Source organism: Tiliqua scincoides, chromosome 2, assembly GCF_035046505.1.
Source record: "Tiliqua scincoides isolate rTilSci1 chromosome 2, rTilSci1.hap2, whole genome shotgun sequence".
Classification (NCBI taxonomy): Eukaryota; Metazoa; Chordata; class Lepidosauria; order Squamata; family Scincidae; genus Tiliqua; species Tiliqua scincoides.
Window position 1 is genome coordinate 265,094,980 of NC_089822.1, and position 18,750 is coordinate 265,113,729.

The 18,750-nt window shown below is 50.4% G+C and overlaps 1 protein-coding gene and 1 long non-coding RNA gene across 2 annotated transcripts in view; both read right to left on the minus strand.

The window, feature by feature from the left end:
- The window catches only part of LOC136640312 (zinc finger protein 208-like), a 120,097-nt gene that overhangs the window by 24,294 nt on the left and 77,053 nt on the right, over positions 1-18,750 (minus strand). The gene's annotated exons all lie outside the window — the stretch shown is intronic.
- On the minus strand, positions 2,007-8,090 carry LOC136640540 (uncharacterized). Its single transcript, XR_010793798.1, has 2 exons — positions 7,254-8,090; positions 2,007-4,942 (listed from the first exon to the last, which is right to left on the minus strand). It is a non-coding gene; the product is annotated as an uncharacterized lncRNA (long non-coding RNA).

Below are 18,750 nucleotides of genomic sequence, written 5' to 3' on the forward strand. Positions count from 1 at the left end.
CAGGCAGGCGGGCAGTGCAAGGAGCCTTGGACTGGGTCTCTGGAGGGAGCCACTCCGCAGCCCTGCCCGCCCCAATTGCCACCCTCTCCCCTGCTGGCCATCACCCAGATGTGGGTGCAGCTGGGCCTGGCCTTTGCTCCCAAACATGACCCACACACAGACCCCCCTGAACTGGCTTCCGAGCAGCCCCTGCATCAGGGGGAGGCTTTGCACGCACAAAAGTCCTTGCACGGCATGGAATTCACGTGTGGAACAGGCTGCCACTTGATGGCTCAGGTGACTGGAGGCTGGAATGGGACTGGATGAAGTGCTAGATCAGTGGCATCTACTACCCCTCCTCTTCCCTTCCACCCACCACTGACCAGGGACCCCCCTTCATCCCCAACTGCTTCTGAACTCACCAGACAGGCTGAGGGGCTGAGTCCCAAAGCTTGGCATGCAACTGGGAGAGGGGATTGTCTCAATCCCTTTTCCCAGCCCCCTCCCCTGTTCCTTCCCTGGCTGTCTTTGGGCCTGGGTGTCTCTGCCCCTCTGGGGGCTCCTCTCCTCCCCTCCCTCTGCCACCCACTTCAGCCTGGGACCCCATGCAAATGGGGGGATCACTGTTCGTCTGCCCAGCCCCCCCCAATGGCTCTGTGTGTCTCTGCCCCCCTGGGGGCTCCTCTCCCACCCCTCCTCTCGCTCTTTCCTCCCACCCCCACCGCTCAGGCACCCCCCAGCTGCCTGGGAACTCACCAGAGGGCCTGCTAAGCTCCAACACGTAGGCGGGTAGGCGGGTGGAGGGGGCAGAGGAAGGGCCAGAGCCGAGAGGGGCTTCCCCACTCACACCCCCCACCTCCAGGAACCCAGAGTCGCTCCTGTTAGGTTCTTTGAAGCGCATCCCAGTCTGGAGACTGGGGGGAGGCGCACCACCTCTGGGCACCACTCCTGCTCCTCCCATGGAGATGCTGGGAGGGTCCTTTGGGGCTGCAGGCTCCAGCCCTCCTTCCCGGGATGCGCAGGGCCGCCTTCGCCTAGGCTGCAGAGGATCTATCCAGCCTGCAGGATTGGCCTTCTTCTGGATGGATCTGATCCAAGGACACGCCACCTTTCCAGGGCAGAGCAAACCCCAGGCGGCCTGCAAGCTCCAGGAGCAGCTGCCCCAAAGCTGGGCATGCAAAGGGGGCAGGACTGCCACTAGTGGTCCTGCCTGCCCCCCTGGCTGTCTCTGAGCCTGGCCCTCTCTGCCCACCTGGGGATCCTCCCCTCCCTCTTCTCCTCCATCCCCCATTCCAGGTGGAAGCCCTTCCTTCCCCCAGGCAGGCGGGCAGTGCAAGGAGCCTTGGACTGGGTCTCTGGAGGGAGCCACTCCGCAGCCCTGCCCGCCCCAATTGCCACCCCCTCCCCGGCTGGCCATCACCCAGATGTGGGTGCAGCTGGGCCTGGCCTTTGCTTCCAAACATGACCCCCACACAGACCCCCCTGAACTGGCTTCCGAGCAGCCCCTGCATCAGGGGGAGGCTTTGCACGCACAAAAGTCCTTGCACGGCATGGAATTCACGTGTGGAACAGGCTGCCACTTGATGGCTCAGGTGACTGGAGGCTGGAATGGGACTGGATGAAGTGCTAGATCAGTGGCATCGCTAAAGGGGACCGCGGGGGAGCCACCAATGGCGTAGTTAGAGGGGGTGCAAAGCACTAGGTCTTGCAAGGAGCCTCACTGCAGCCTGCAAGGCACTATACCCCCCCAGAGCCATTCCAGGCGGGGGGAGCAAGACAGTGGTACAGCTCCACCACATATGATAAAACATTCCTTCTTGTCTGTTTCTGTAATAAATAAATAAAGTATTGCAAAAAAAAAAAAAAAAGAATTGTATCAATTTCTGCCAAATCCAACATGATTAGCCACCATTTTTCCAGTGCGGGTATCTCTGTAACATTTCAGTATTTGGCATACAATATTCTTGCAACAGTTGTCATATATAAAAATATAGTTTCATCGTCTTTGTGAATCGAATCATCCAATATTCCCAACAAAAACGCTTCTGGTTTCATTTAAATTTACCTTAAATATCAACTGTATTTGCTGGTGTATCCAAGTCCAATTTTTTTTGCTTTTGTATAGGTCCATCACATATTATAAAACATTCCTTCTTGTCTTTTACATTTCCAACATCTATTTGGTACATTTTCAAACATTTTTGCCAATTTACCTGGAGTCAAATACCATCTATACATAATTTTATAAAAGTGCTCTTTAAGGCTTACATTCAATGCAAATTTTAATCTTTTAATCCACAAGCTCTCCCATTGCTCCATAGATATCTCATGACCAACATTTCTCACCCATTGCATCATATACTCCTTAACCTGTTCCTCTTCGGTCTCATATTATTGCGATAACTTAGACATTTTTGTAATGGCTTGTTCTTCTACCAGACGTATTTGACTCTCCAACAGAGACATACAGTCTCCAAAACCATACATTTTCTTATCTTTTTAGAACCTCTCCAAAAGTTGTAAATACTGAAATGACTGACAACAGAATCCTTCCCCTAAAAGCTCCTTTCTTGTCTTCATCCTAGCCTGAGTTTGTGTAAAAATTATTCCATTTCTATATGATAACCAAGTTTCTGTAGAACCTATACGACAACCAAAAAAAGCTTCTTCTGGAGAGATCCACAACGGTATTTTTGTATAAAATCTAATTTTGTACTTGCTCCATATTCTCAACAAAGCATGTCTAACATAGTAATTTTTAAATTCTAGATTTTCTTTTAGTTTATCATACCATAAAAATCCACACCATCCAAACCTTATGTCCAAACCTTCCAGATCCAACAATCTCTTATTTCATAGCTACAACCATTCTTTCAACCAAATAAAGACACATGCAGGGGCCTGAGACATTTCCTTTTAGACAAGCCTCCTGAGTTTCCAGGCTTTTCAAATTAGGACATCTGGGTTTTACAGGATGAGTGGCAACCCCCATAATTACCCAAAGCCCCGAGAAATCGGGTGTCACAGCTTGTGGAAGTTATTCCTCTGTGACCAGCAGCCGGCTAAGAATAAAAGCTTGTTTTCCTTGAATCTCCTTGGTGTCTGCCTGCATCCTTGTCTGAACCTACAACAATATGGGGTGACAAAAATTTAAGGGCCCCAGGTGTCAAATGACCTAGCTACACCACTGGTCACATATGAGCAGTTATATGTTACATGAGCAGTTACAAGTTACATATGAACAGTTACATGTTACATGAGCATTATATGTTACATATGAGCAGGGCCTAGGAGAGGGGGCAAAGGGGGTAATTTGCACCAGGGCCCAACATCAAAAGGGGGGCCCAGGAGCCAAAGGAGGGGGGCCCAGAAATTTCCTGGAACCTTACAATTTCCTATCTACTTAGACTTGTTGCCCACACGGGATGCTGGCGGCACTACTACAACTAGGGATGCTGGAGACACTCCTGATGCCACATGGGTTACTAGACCTGGACTCCAAAGACTTTTCCAGCTGTCTCTAGCCTCCCCCCACCCTGTTTTGCCCCTTCCTGCCCCTATTCGGCTTGCCCATCACCACCCTCCCCCGCTCTGTTTCACCCCTCCCCCTTTGCAAAGGGGCCCAAAAGGAACTTTGTACCCCCTGATCAAATTCCTCTCAGAGGCCCTGCGTATGAGCAGTTACTTGTTACATGAGCATTATGTGTTACATATGACCCCGTGCGATGATCCCCCCAAGCCAGAACCCCATTGCCTGCCACTCCTCTGCCACTGCGCAACTCCCGAGGGGACCTTCTGCCAGGGCCACCGCCTGGGTGCTGCTCTCCGGCCGGCAGCCCCGCAACCAGCGCGCCACCTCCGGGGGCAGGAGGGTGAGGAGCTTCTCCAGATCAAGCATCTGCGCCTTGGTGTGCCGCCCGGGCTGCCCTTCGCCCTCCCGGGAGCGCGGCTACAGGGCCGGCCGGGCGGCTGTGCAGCAGCCCCCGTCACAACTCCGTGGTGTTCCTCTACGGGTCTCTGCCCCGAGGCGCCTACTTCTGGTCCTGCTGTGCAGCTGATGCTGGCGGCACAGCCGAGCTCCGCCGGGCCAGACTCATCCGCAGAGGGACCGGCTGGACTCTCCAGGCGGCTGCAGGAGATCGCTGTGAAGCCAACCAGGGAAGACACGAAAGGAGCTGGAGGCGGGCACGTGGGAACGGAGATCTTCCGTGTCCGGGGAGATCATCCACAGTGGGGCTCAACTTTGTGTGATCGAAGGAGCCCTCCCCAACCGGATCCGATTTCAAGAGGCGGAGGCAGGGGGTCTTGCGGAGGGGGAGGCAGGCGGAGGGCAGGGCGAGAGGAGGGGTGCCTGGTGGGGAGGACGGAGGAAGAGGGCCAGATCTCCCACACTTACTTTCAGCCCTCCGCGCTCGCTGGCCCTCTGCTGGTCCCCTTTGCAGCGCGCAGGAGGGCAGAGCGGGTGAGCAGCGCTCCCAGTAGGGTCTCCGCCCCGAGCTGCTTCCAGGCAGATCAGGGCAGAGCAAGAGGGAGGCGCCTGAAGGTCCTTGACTGGCCGGCTCCTCTTTTGCAGGCTGAACCACAGACCCCAGAAACAGTCACCCGCGCTGGTCCCCTTAGGCAGCCTTCTTTGCCCCTCCCTCCATCCCTGAGCTCCCTTGGGTGCCTGGCTAGACTGGAAGCTGTGATCTGTCAGCCTAGTCCTAGCCACGCTTTCCTGGGAGTAAGCCCAATTGACACTAATGGGACTTACTTCTGAGTAGACATGCCTAAGATTGGGCTGTGTGTCTCTTTCTCCAGGATTCCAGAGCAGGCGTGTCTTAAGGAAATTGTGGGTCTGGTGAAGTTGCTTGTGGCTTTGGGGAAACTGGGGAGATCTGGGTGGTCGGATTCTCAGTGGTCTCCATGGCAGGGCCAGTCCATGTCATCTGGGAAGCTCCCCGGTCCTCATCGCCTGTGCCCCCTGCAAGAGACAAGAGTCAGGATCTGGGCAGGGAGCTGGGAAGGGGACTGGCAGGGATGGGCGAGGGGCAGGGAGTGAGACCCCCCCACCTCGGGATTTATTTAACCATATGGCAAAATGCAGTATCATTGTATTACATTCGCAATATACTAACTAGATAGATAGATAGATAGATAGATAGATAGATAGATAGATAGATAGATAGATAGATAGATAGATAGATATAAACAAGCAATAAATTATTAAAACTTAATGGGTAAAGCATAGTGGATGACATAGTGGATTAAAACATAGAGGTGCATTATATGTCACATACAGTGGCATAGCTAGCGGGGCGGGGGGCGGTCCACCCCGGGTACCACCCTTGGGGGGGTGACACCACAAATACCCCAACATCGCTAACATTGCGGAGGTTCAGAGTAACCCCAACATGCCATATACCATTGGATGTGGAATTTCCAGTGGAATGCAATGCAATGCAAAAAAAACCAGATTGAAATATCTCCTTTCCATCAAAAGTTATGGCCAAAAAACCAGAAACAAAAAAATGCATGGAACCCTATGGAAAATGAAACTGAGCCATATCGTGCGTTTACTCACGAGTAGGTGAACTTGCCCTAGTTTGTCAGAAAGGGCAGGCTGAGAGGCATCCAATGACACCAGAATGGTTCCTATCCAATGAAAGCAGCCCCCCAAAAAACACCCAAGAAGGAAGTCTCTTCCTCCAATTAGACAAATGTATTGAGCCCTAAGGGAAGCGAAAGTAAGCTACATGGTTGCATTTACTCATGAGTAAGCAAACGTGCCTTGGCTCCTGGTCAAGTCAGGCAAAGGGGAATGCAAGGCTAGCTAGCTGCATGGTCCCAGTCTGATGAACGTAGAGCTCAATAAATGCTTCAGAAGGCAGCCCCCCCCCCCCCAAAGAATAAAGCAGAGGCTTCAGCTGGTAAGGTCCATTTTATTTGTTTTTAGACTGGCTGGCTTCCCCTTATTTAATTATTTGTTTTTCTTTAATTTAATTATTTATTTTATTGTGCTTGATGATGTCACTTCCAGCCATGGCATCACTTCCAGTGGGTCCTGGACAGATTGTCATTCTAAAAAGTGGGTCCCAGCTAAAGTTTGAGAACCACTGCCTTAACTCAAAACAGGCCAATGTGACATCCGGGGTGGGGGTGACACCCTAGTGACCAAAATTCTGGAAATTGTGACTTTTAGGAATAATACCATCATGTTATATGCCATTGGATGCAGAATTTTCATCCATTGCTTGTGGGGAAATATTCACTGCATTTATTTTCTGGCCATTATTATTATTCATTTCAAATCCTGAGCTGCTTAGAGGAAGGGTGGTATAAAAAGGTGAATGAATGAATGATGTCATATTGTGAGGGGCCCCCTAGAATTTAGCGTGTTTGAATCTATTCAGAGCCCCTTGCTGTGAGCAGAGGCAGGGTGCTTGGCCAAAGTAGGCCCTATATTTAGCTGCTTGGGTCAGCAAGATATTTCAGAAAATGCCCCTTGAATGCCTTTCTGTGCCTGTGTAAAAGAGGAAAGGGTGTTGCTGACTAAGCTGACCGCAGAAGTTGTTTGCAGAGCTAGAAAGCCTCAATAACAGGAAACTGCTAGCTTAACTGCAACTGGGGAGCAGGTGTGAGGAGAACAGGGACTTTTTGCAAGTCTGCTATTAGCCAATGCAAAGAGGGGGAGATGGGACTTCTGCAGCTTAGAAAGATTTCACATATTTTAAATGCCATTTTTATTTATTTATTGGATTTGTATTCCGCCTTTCTCCCCAAAGTGCACCCAAGGCGGTGGTAGAACATGCTGGGCAGAATTTGAATAGTGGGATATGTAGTCAGACAGAGCTTCACTTGATATGCTGTTTGCCAATCAGGAATGTATCCAATGCTTTGCAATTTGCATTCTGCCAATCAGAAATCTGACCAATGCTTGACATGCTTTACCAGTGCTGGAGACACTCCTGATGCCACGTGGGTTAGTAGACCTGGACTCCAAAGACTTCTCCAGCAGTCTCTAGCCTCCCCCCCTGTTTTGCCCCTTCCTGCCCCTATTCTGCTTGCCCATCACCAACCTCCCCTGCTTCACTACCTTCCCCTTTGCAAAGGGGCCCAAAAGAAACTTTGTACCCCCTGATCAAACTCCTCTGGGAGGCCCCGCATAAGAGCAGTTACATATTACATGAGCAGACATGTTACATAGGAGCAGTTACATGTTACATGAGCATTATGTGTTACATATGACCCCGTGAGATGATCCCCCCAAGCATCTCGAGCCAGACCCACCTTACCTGCCACTCTTCCGCTGCTGCGCGACTCCCGAGGAGACCTTCTGCCAGGGCCACCACCTGGGCGCTGCTCTCCGGCTGGCAGCCCCGCACCCAGCGCGCCACCTCCGGGGGCAGGAGGGTGAGGAGCCTCTCCAGGACCAGCGGGTCGAGCATCTGTGCCTTGGTGCGCCGCCCGGGCTGCAGCCACCTGCGGCAGAGAGAGCGGGGCGCCTCGCCCTCCCAGGAGCACAGCTACAGGGCCGGCCGGCCGGCTGTGCAGCAGCCCCCGTCAGAACTCCGCGGCGCTCCTCTGAGGGTCTCTGCCCCGAGGCTCCTCCAAAACAGCCTTCCGGTCGCGCTGCGCAGCTGATGCTGGCGGCACAGCCGAGCTCCGCCGGGCCAGACTCGTCCGCAGAGGGACCGGCTGGACTCTCCAGGCGGCTGCAGGAGATCCCTGTGAAGCCAACCAGGGAAGACACGAAAGGAGCTGGAGGCGGACAGGCGGGCACGTGGGAACGGAGATCTTCCGTGTCCGGGGAGATCATACACAGCAGGGCTCAACTCCGTGCGATCCAAGGAGTCCTCCCCATCCGGATCCGGTTTCAAGAGGCGGGGGTCTTGTGGGGGGGAGAGGCAGGCGGAGGGCAGGGCGAGAGGAGGGGCGCCTGAACGGCCGTGGGGAGGACGGAGGGACAGGAGGGCGCTCGCCACCCAGATTCCCCGCACTTACTTTCAGCCCTCCGCGCTCGCTGCCCCCCTGCTGGTCCCCTTTGCAACGCGCATGAGGGCGGAGCGGGTGAGCAGCGCTCCCAGCAGGGTCTCCGCCCCGAGCTGCTTCCAGGCAGATCAGGGCAGAGCAAGAGGGAGGCGCCTGAAGGTTCTTGGCTGGCCGGCTCCTCTTTTGCAGGCTGAACCACAGACCCCAGAAACAGTCACCCGCGCTGGTCCCTTTAGGCAGCCTCCTTTGCCCCTCCCTGCCTCCCTTGGGTGCGTGGCTAGACTGGAAGCTGTGGTCTGTTAGCCCAGTCCTAGCCACGCTTTCCTAGGAGTAAGCCCAATTGACACTAATGGGACTTACTTCTGAGTAGACATGCCTAAGGTTGGGCTGTGTGTCTCTTTCTCCAGGATTCCAGAGCAGGTGTGTCTTAAGGAAATTGTGGGTCTGGTGAAGTTGCTTGTGGCTTTGCGGAAACTGGGGAGATCTGGGTGGTCGGATTCTCGGTGGTCTCCATGGCAGGGTCAGTCCTTGTCATCTGGGAAGCTCCTCTCTCTCAGGCAGGCAGGTTAGGTTGCAAAGTCTTCCTCAGGGGAGGGGCTGCCTCGATTCCCCAGACTGCAAAGACCACGATGGCCCCTCTGTCTTGGACTTGCTTGAGTAGATGTCCATCCTTCAAGTCCAGTGTGTCAAAAGGCCATCCAGATAAACTCTGACGACCTAAATCTAACCCCATTCTGGACCAAGAAAGATGAGGACCATGCTGTACCCCAGGTGCAACCATACTAAACCTAAGGGGGACCTGTCACGGATGTTTCATCCTTATCTTCTACCATTCCATTGCTTTGCATTTGCTTTCTTCTTTTTCATATGCTTCAGGCTGTGAGGGTGGGCAGACTGACCCTGCCATGGAGACCGCAAAGAAGAGGAGTTCGCAGGGAGGCTCAAATCTCCCTGTTCTCCAGTGGGGTCTCTATGGCAGGGTCAGTCCTTGCCATCTGGGAAATGCCCAAGCCCTGCCTCCTCAAGGGTGGGAGCTGCCTGAAGTCTCTGAAATTATGCCCTGGAGGATGGTGTATGACCCCCCCAGGTGGACCCCCCAAGCCAGTCTCCCAGTGCCTGTGGGGTCACGACCTCCTAATGAGGGAGGATGGGGCTTAAATTTGGACCAATCTAAACTTGGATTGACCCTTGGGACTAGAGGATTGCTTGTGACCTTGAAAGGACTGTGGGTGGGCAAAACCTTATTCTGTGTTAGTGGCTCCCCCCACCAAGAGTTCTCCTTCCTCCTTAGAGGATGTAGTGTCCAGTTCAAGAAGCCAGTTACCTTTAGTAGGGGGAGCCTCTTTTCTTGACTGCGCCTGTAAGAGCTTCAAGGCGGAGAGGATGATGGAGGATGGGGACTTGCGCCTCTTAGGTGGAGACGCATCAGCGGAAGTGGAACCAGTGAAGATGGGGGGGGGTTGGATGCTGGTGTTTGGACCTGTGGGACTTTCCCCCCCCCCCCAAAATAAAAACAAAACAACAAATTTAAACAAACACATAACAAACACAAATTCAATATACAACACAAAAACACACTGTTGGAGGGTGCAGGCAGTCATATATCAATATATCTAATCAATCAATACATATCTCCTAATCTTGTTCCTCTTCTGGTTTAGCCTCTTAATATCATTTGTCTATCATATCATATAAAATATATCATGTATACAATACATTCTTCTAAATGTCCCATCTTGTACATCTACAACTTCATTTTTAACCAAGCATAGAATGGTCTCCATTGCTCTATCGGTGTCAGTTTGCGCTGTTGATCCAAAATCTCTGTAAGTCTATCCATTTCCGCCACATTCATTATTGTATCTATTAATCCATCTTTCGTTGGAATTTTAATGTCCTTCTGGTATCTAGCATATAAAATTCTTGCAGCAGTTAATATCATAACGAAATACACATCATTTTCTTCATCTATAATATCTAAGGTAATATTAAGCAAAAATAACTGGTTTCAGCAGTATCGTAAATCCAACTATCTCTTGTATTAGATTCCTTACCATTTTCCAATATACTTGCATTTTATTACATGTCCACCACATATGATAAAATGTTCCTTCTTCACATTTACACTTCCAACCATTTTTTGATATATTCTGGTTCATTTTTACCAGTTTTACTGGTGTCATGTACATTTTATATACATTTTCTTTAGAATTTGTTGCTCTAGTAAATTTTATATTGTATTTCCAAATCTGTTCCCATTATTCTAATGTAATATTATGGCCTATATTTTGCGCCCATTTTATCATACATTCTTTTATTGTTTCTTCTTGCATCTCAAAATCCAATAGGAACATATACATTCTTTTGATATAATTTTCTTTTGTTTCTAAGTGTATTCTATCAAATGGTGTCTGTTCTGAATAGAATCCTTCTTGTTTATCTTTCCCACATTTTGAATCAAGTTGCTAGCGAGTCCACCAATCCATCTCCACACCCTGTCTTAACAGTTCTTCTTTTGTCTTTAATTGCCCATCTTTGTTCAATAAACTTTCATATCTAAGCATTTTTGTTGTCTCTAATAAATTCAATAAACATCAAAAATCTCATCCCTTGCAATTTCCCGGTTTTTTTTTAGCCAAGGTAACAGATATGTCCCAGCTGCTTTAGAGGTATTCACGGCTAAGGTACTTTTGCAAGTTCTTTATGGCTGTCCAATCTGGCATAAGGCCTTGAATCATTCAACTGAGAGCATACAGGCCTCCTTCCTGCAGAGGATCTTGGGTTTTCCCAGATGTGTTCCATACTCTGCTATGTGTCTTGAAGTGGGTTTTATCAGACTCAAAATGTTGGCTTGTTTGAGATCAGTAAAATTTTGGCTTGCAATCCTCTTCAATGCTGCCCCGTATGGGCTAATGTACCAGCTTCTGACTGATCCAGTACTGCCTGTGGAGGTTGCAGATACACTCACCAAGCTTAAATCGATAGGACTAGACACAGCAAGCCTGGGTATGATTGGTTTAAGCGAAGCCTACAGGACTATATTGAGCATCAAGAGCTATTCTGTGCAGCTAACACCATTTGCTCCCCTCTCCATCTGCACATCCCAGTCAGTTTTGGGAAGCCAGCTTCTTTCTTTTATCATCTGCAGTGCCCGCAGGCTCGTAGAGCATTCTCCCTTGCGTGATGCAATGCATTTCCATCAGCTCTGCTAGCGGGCAGGTTTAGTGGCATTCCCTACTCAGAATGAAGATGTACCTGTGACAGGAATTGTGTGGAGACATTACATCATATATTTTTTTATTGCCCACTGCATTGACACCCTTCGTAAGAACTATCTGGCTCCACTGCTGAACAAAATGCAGGGCTGGGAGGATTCATTTAAATTACAAACTCTTCTTTCCATAGAGGAAACTGACTCTGTTGACAAGGTTGCCAACTTTGTTTCTGGGATTCTGGCAGGACGGAATTCTGGGTCTTCTGCTATATTATGGTGAATGGGGGGAGGGGGTATTTGATGATCATAATTGTTTTATTTTATTGTTTGTGCGTGTGTGTGTGTTCTGGATGTTTGTTTGTTGTTCTGTATTTCTATTATCTATGCCAATAAAGGTCTTATGTTGGCTCTAATAAATTCAATAAACTTTCATATCAAAGCATTTTTGTTGTTTCTGATAAATTCGGCCCGGTACATACTTCTAGCGGCACCACCCATTGGGGGATTTTGGTATACATCTGTCTTTGTATTTTAGCCCAGATCCATATTAGAGATTTCCTTAATACATGGTTATTGAATCGCTTGTATTCGTTTGCTTTTCCATACCAGACAAATGCATGACATCCGCATTCAAGATCATGTCCCTCCAGTTTAAGTATTCTTTCATCTTCTAATATAATCCACTCTTTAATCCATAAATCCTATCCTCTCCCCTCCTGCTGAGATCCCATGAGCTGTCCCAAGTTGTCAGCCACTGTCTGGTCCACACACCCTTCAACAAGCCTCACACTAAATTTTGTGCTTCCAGGGACACTGCAAGGCAGCCTGCGCCTGGGCAGTCTTGTCCTGGGGGAGAAACCGCTGCCGCAGTGGCATCCCAGTACCCCTTCAGGCCCAACTCCAGCTGAACCAGCCCTTTCCCCCAGTGCCCTGGAGAAAGGTATTTGCCCTGCATGCAGGAAAGCAGAGCCTTCATGAGTGCTGGTTGTGGTGTGGAAGCCTCGAGGGAACCTTTTTTGGTTGGCAACCTTCAGTCTTGAAAGACTATGGTATAAGCCTACCAGCACCCTGTACCACGACCCATAAAATGGTGTCCTTAAGGCACTCCTCAACAGACGTGGAGGGAGAAGCTGGGGAGTGAGGGACAGGCTGGGCAGGAGATATCTTTCAAGGCTGCCTGGCCCTCAGTGTGCTGAAGCAAGGAGCATGGCCGACAGGAGCCCTGGGAGCTCCTGAACCCTCCGCCTCGCTGTGTTGAGGCGCGAAGGGGCAGCACAGCCCCAGTCAGGACTTGGCGCATCAGTTAAGGGCGACTGGTCAGCAGCCTCGTGGCTTCCTAGTCTGCTGCCTCCATGCCCCACGGCGCAGTCAGAAAGCCCCCTCAGCTGAGGAGCTGAGGGCAGAACGTGCCCAGGCAGGAGCCGAGCAACCCTCTAACTGCAGCTGCAGTTTCTGAGGTAAAAATCCTCCCCCCTGATGTTGAGGGTCTGAGCACCTAATGCAGGATGTGGGGGGAGAAAGGAGAGCTTTCCTTGGTTGAAAACACAGTGACTTCAACCAGTACTCGCTTCCTGAGCGAAGGGAGCAATGCGACTGGTGTCAACCTGAGGAACACCCTGTGGCAGAAGTGCGGATGCTCTGCGCTTTCTTAGTGCTGTGGCCACCTGAGGACTGGGCTTCTTGTCAGGAGGGGCTGAGGCTGAGGCTCCTCCTGCTGCTCAGGTGTGGACCTGGCAGGGCTGGAGGGGCTGAACCAGGATTGCAACATCTGCCACTCTGACTGGACTCTGGGGGCCAATCCTATTCCACTTTCCAGCAGCGGTGCAGCTGCAATGCAGCCCCAAGGAAAGGGAACACATGTTCCCATACCTTGAGGAGGCCTCTGTGACTGCAGAGCGCGCGGGTTGTGGGTTCTTGGGCACCTCACAGGATGGCGGCACTTTTCAAAGGACTCCGGTAGGGAGGCTCTGCCTCACCTGCCTCCGCACTCACCGCATGTGCCTGAAGCCCAGCAGACCTGGCCTCCAAAGACCTTTCTGGCTGTTGCCACCGCCTGCCCTGTGTTGCCCACTCCTCACCCCTTCTGCCCATCCTGTTGCCCCTCCCCTTGCTCTCACTCATCCCCTTTGAAAGGGTCCCCCCAAAACCTGGTACCCCCTGAGAAAAGCCAACTCAAAGGCTGTCACGGTATGATCCCCAAGGTGACAGGTAATTTGCTGGCTGCACAGTAACAGGCCTGAAGCCTTGGCCAAACCAGGACTGCGCAGCATCCTGGGAGCCTCATGCTGATGCAATATCTGGTGATATTGCATCAGGTGATTTCATGTGAGTGTGTGTGTGTGTGTGTGTGGCAGCAGCTGCACAGTCAGCATGACTGTGCAGTATTCCCAACGCTGTGATTGGCTGCAGGAAGTATAAATGTCCAGCAGAGGCAAGCAAGTGTGTGGGAGAAGCAGAGCATTGTGAGCCGGAGGCTACGTTGGTTGGAGAGTGGATCGTGTACCGTTTGTACTACTTGGACTCTGTATATATCTGTACATAGTAAAGGAGGAGTGTGGTGGAGAACCTCTGCCTCTGAGTCTTCTTTGTCGCCGGGGGTGATAGTGCTTCGGCCTTGAGGTACAGAAACAACAACAGCTGTGCAGCTTTCTGCCGTGCCAAGCCGTTGGCGGAGCTCCAGCGGCAGACCGGAGCGGTTCCGGAGCGGCCTGGGCACAACGCAGCTAGCAACAAAGGCAGGCCCTGTGAACCCTGAAACTCCCCAGGTCCCTCCACCTGCCTCCTCCCTCCTGCTCCTTCCACCGTCTCCATGGCAACCCCTGGGGCAGTTCACTGCAGCCCTCCTTCGGCCTCTTGCGCCTGAGAAAAGGCCTGAACTAGCTTCCCATCAGGGCATGGAGGGGGGAGAGGAAGGAAGCGACCCCCTGATGGCAGCATTCAGCGCTTCCTGGTCTCTCTAGGCTCCTCTTTTTACCCCTTGTAGCCCTGGGTTGTCTTCTATGCGCGTCCAGGGACAACAAACTGCTTCATGCAAAGTCAGCATTCATGGTGCCTGCTGAGGGGCAGGAAGTGACATCATTGAGCAGAGTGATGTCATTAAGCAGTAAGTGACATCACTGAGCAGAAAGTTACGTCATTAAGCAAAAGTGACGTCATTAAGCAGAAAGTGAAATCACTGAGCAGAAAGTGACGTCATTAAGCAGTAAGTGACATCACTGAGCAGAAAGTGACGTCATTAAGCAGAACTGACGTCATTAAGCAGAAAGTTACGTCATTAAGCAGAAGTGACGTTATTAAGCAGAAAGCGATATCACTGAGCAGAAAGTGACGTCATTAAGCAGAAGTTACTTCCTTAGACAGAAGTGACATCATTAAGCAGAAGTGACGTCATTACGCACATGATGGCCAGAAATAAGCATTTTATTCTCATATAGAAACTCATTAGCTGCCAAGGACAGAAGAGCAAATGCGCAAATCTTGTTCATATTTTCAAGATATGGGAGATCCCAGATATAATGGGGGCCAGATAAATGGCTTCTGCGGCCACATCTGGCCCACAGGCCTTACATCTGACACCCCTACACAAGGCTACTCATGACTGACACACTTTTTTCCTGGCAGGGTTTCTGGGCCTTTAGCAATGGCCTGATAGGATGAAACCAGGAGGTGCAGCTCCCCTCATCACTGTCTGACCGGGGTGGGGGTGGGGTCCCTCAGCAGGGTGCCTACTGCAGAGGGCCCTCCACCCAGCTCAGTGGGTCCTTATCCTCATCTCTCATGTCTCCCACCACACCAACAGTCCACATAAGAAGGGGGAGCAATCTGTGCAATGGCCACAGTGGCTGGCAAGGCACAATGTTTCCCAAGGAGATAGAGCAGGTATTAGAGGTGAGGCCCCAATAGCTGCCAAAGGAGGTCATGTGCTGACACCAGCCCTGGTCACTGTTTTTCGCCACAGTTGAACACAGTAAAGCGTTCTGAATTTCCGACGTTCTTCATGCCACAAAAGGAACAGGTGTCCCAACTGTGGTAAAAAAGTGCCAACCACCTTCAGGACCACCTTTTACAGCTCTCATGTTCCCATAGAGATAACACAATTGTGTGTCGTCGTCGTCGTCCCAAAAAAACCCAGCATGATACACTGTCATGTGATGATACAAAGCTGCAGCCTATGGAGTCAGACTATTGGTCAATCTAACCCAGTATTGTGTACATTCTAGAACAGTGCTTCCCAAACTTTTTAGTACCAGGACCCACTTTTCAAAATGACACTCTGTCAGGACCCACCTAGTTTTACGAGACTTTAAAAAAAAAATATAGAAAGGAATAATATGTTTATTTATTTACATGTACTAATACCCAGAAAAAAGATGCTTCAACATTTATCTCCCTATACAGTGGTGCCTCGCAAGACGAATGCCTTGCACAACGAAAAACTCGCATTTTGCGTTTTGCGATTTTTTGGTGACTCGCAAGACTAATTTTAATGACCGTGCTTCACAAGATGAATTTTTTTTTTATGCTTCATGCCAGTTTTTGCTCACATTCACCCTAAGGAAGGGGGAGGATCTTCATGCCAGTTTATGCTCACATTCACCCTAAGGAAGGGGGGGATCTTCATGCCAGTTTATGCTCACATTCACCCTAAGGAAGGGGGGGGGATCTTCATGCCAGTTTTTGCTCACATTCACCCTAAGGAAGGGGGAAGATCTTCATGCCAGGTTATGCTCACATTCACCCTAAGGAAGGGGGAGGATCTTCATGCCAGTTTATGCTCACATTCACCCTAAGGAAGGGGGGATCTTCATGCCAGTTTATGCTCACATTCACCCTAAGGAAGGTGTGCGCACTATCCTGTATTGAGGAGGCAGTCATGGAGACGTCCTCCAGGTGAGGGAGTGTTTGTTGGCTTATCTTGAGGCTGCACCGGCCCTGGAAAGCTGGATAGGATTGGGCCCATAGACAACAAGTAAAGGGCACGTTTAATTTCAAGTCAGTTAGAGAAGAGAGATACTTGCAAATAGCTGTATTTGGCAGTGGTGGAGCTGGGGTGGGGGCAGGGGGGCAAAAGACCCAGGCACTGCACCTGCTGCGCACTCGTTGCACCCCCACCCCTGCCACCTCCGACTGCCGCGCCACCCTGCCTGCCCATCTGAACCACAGGCAAGTGAGGTTCCACACAGTGCTTGGCAGTGGGCGAGAAGCCTTCAGAGGCTTCCTCCGCTCCAGTTTCATAGGGACACCAGAAGTATTGTTTAAAACAGTGGGAGAAGCCTCAGAAGGCTTCTCAACCACTGCGGAACATCATGCAAGGCTCTGAGTCTCAGTAAGCTTCCTGGGGAGGAGGGGGTGGCATACTGGAGGAGGGAGGTATGTTGTGGACCTGACCGGAGTAACCATGAGGGCAGGTCCTTGTTGGCAACCTTCAGTCTCGAAAGACTATGATATCGCGCTCTGAAAGGTGGTTCTGGAACAGCGTCTAGTGTGGCTGAAAAGGCCAATTCGGGAGTGACAATCCCTTCCACACTGGGAGCAAGTGCAGTCTGTCCCTGGTCTGTCTCCCTGTCTATGGGTCTTCTTTCTTTGCCTCTTTGCCTCAGTCTGTTGGCCAAGTGTCTCTTCAAACTGGAAAAGGCCATGCTGCACAGCCTGCCTCCAAGCGGGCCGCTCAGAGGCCAGGGTTTCCTACCTGTTGAGGTCTACTCCTAAGGCCTTCAGATCCCTCTTGCAGATGTATCATAGCTGTGGTCTACCTGTAGGGTGCTTTCCTAGCATGAGTTCTCCATAGAGGAGATTCTTTGGGATTCGGTCATCATCCAATCTCACAACATAACCGAGCCAACACAGGCGTCTCTGTTTCAGCAGTGCATACATGCTAGGGATTCCAGCATGTTCCAGGACTGTGTTGTTTGGAACTTAGTCCTGCCAGGTGATGCTGAGGATGCGTCTGAGGCAGCGCATGTGGAAAGTGTTCAGTTTCCTCTCCTGTTGTGAGCGAAGAGTCCATGGCAGGACCTGCCCATGAAGAGGGCAGGTCCACTACTGGTATTTGGACAGCAGGAGTTAGTTGGTAAAGAGACTAAATCTTTCTGGGGGGTGGAGAGAGAGATCAAAAGGGGGGGAGGAAAGGTCAGCCATCCTAGTCTGCTGGTTATGGCTTGAGTGTGAAGTTCTTCCTGAGCAGCAAAATAGGGCTGCAAAGTTTCCAGGTTCCAGAGGAGGAAAAGTGGAGCAAAAGCTGACCCTGTTCAAAAACGAAGGTTCAAGACATCTTGCTGGAGAGAAAGCTGGCCTTCGGGCACATTCCTAACCAGGTCTACTCAGAAGTAAGTCCTATTTTGTTTTATGGGGCTTCCAGAGCAGGAAGTTATAGGACCTTTTACAAAGGAAAGAAAGGAATTTTGGGCAGGACAAAGGAGTTTGGGGAGGTCCTATCTTGAGCTTCCTGGCCTGGTCTTCCAGAAGGACATAAAAAGTGTGATGGCCATCTAGGGGAGTGTTGCAGGGTGTGTTGCTCAGATTGGGGACTTCTTGGTCAAGAGTCTGAAAAGAACTACCCAGTTGGGCAATTGTCATTTAATTTAACATTCAGGCAGGAATTCTTGCTAGCTATCCTTTTGTCAGATTTCAAGTACCCAGATTTAACTGACCTCCGAGGAGCCTCTCCTTGGGAGCCAGCAAAATCTCTCACCTTTCAGCAGATCAGGGAGGCCTGCCCAACTCTAAAACCAAGATAAAGTTAGTTTAAACTGCATGTGCTTGTGATAGAGATTTTAGAGGGTTAACCTAACTTTGCTTCAGATGAAGGAAAATAACTGAAATAGGAGCCAAGAAGAAGGCTGGTCTTTCTCTTAAAAACAGGATAGCCATTATGTCAAAGTGACCTGCACAAAGAGAACATGCACGTCATAGCTTTCCCAAAAGGAAAGTTCCAGGGTCTTGTGTAACAAAGTTGTGGGACATGAACTTTTCCTTAGAAGGGTAAAAATGACTTTCTAGTTAGGGCTGGAACCATGCACCAGTGTCAAAGTATGCCCAAATAAGGAGGTGGAAGTGACATGCAGTGTCACATGGGTGTCTTGTTTGTCGCAGGTTATAAATATGAGGTTCTGGGTGTGGTTCTCTGAGAAACTAGGAGTAAACATCTGTATCCAACTGAATCAGTTAAACTGTAAATAGCTTTAAATAAAGCCTCTAAACACTTTTAAGGGTCTGTGACTGTTTAGCATTGCGTCAGTGACGGAATCTCGGATTCTTAACAATCACTTGGGAAAGAAGGTGTGTGTAACAGCTCAGACCCCATTGTCATACACGTGAATTTCTTGCCCCAATGTGCATTACTTTACACGTGCAGCACAATCCTATTTTGTGCTGGAATAGGCAAGCCAGGAGGCTTGCACCGTATCCAGCACAAGGTAGGGCCCCTGAAGTGGCTCCGCCAAAGGTAAGGGGAAACTCTTGGGTAAGCCACCCTGGCCCCAATGGGCCTTGTGTCACAATGGGGACTTGTGCCACCCCTGAGGTGCAAGGAACAGAAGGGAAGAGCAAGGGAAGAACCATAAATGATGCTGTGAGCAGCTTAGAGG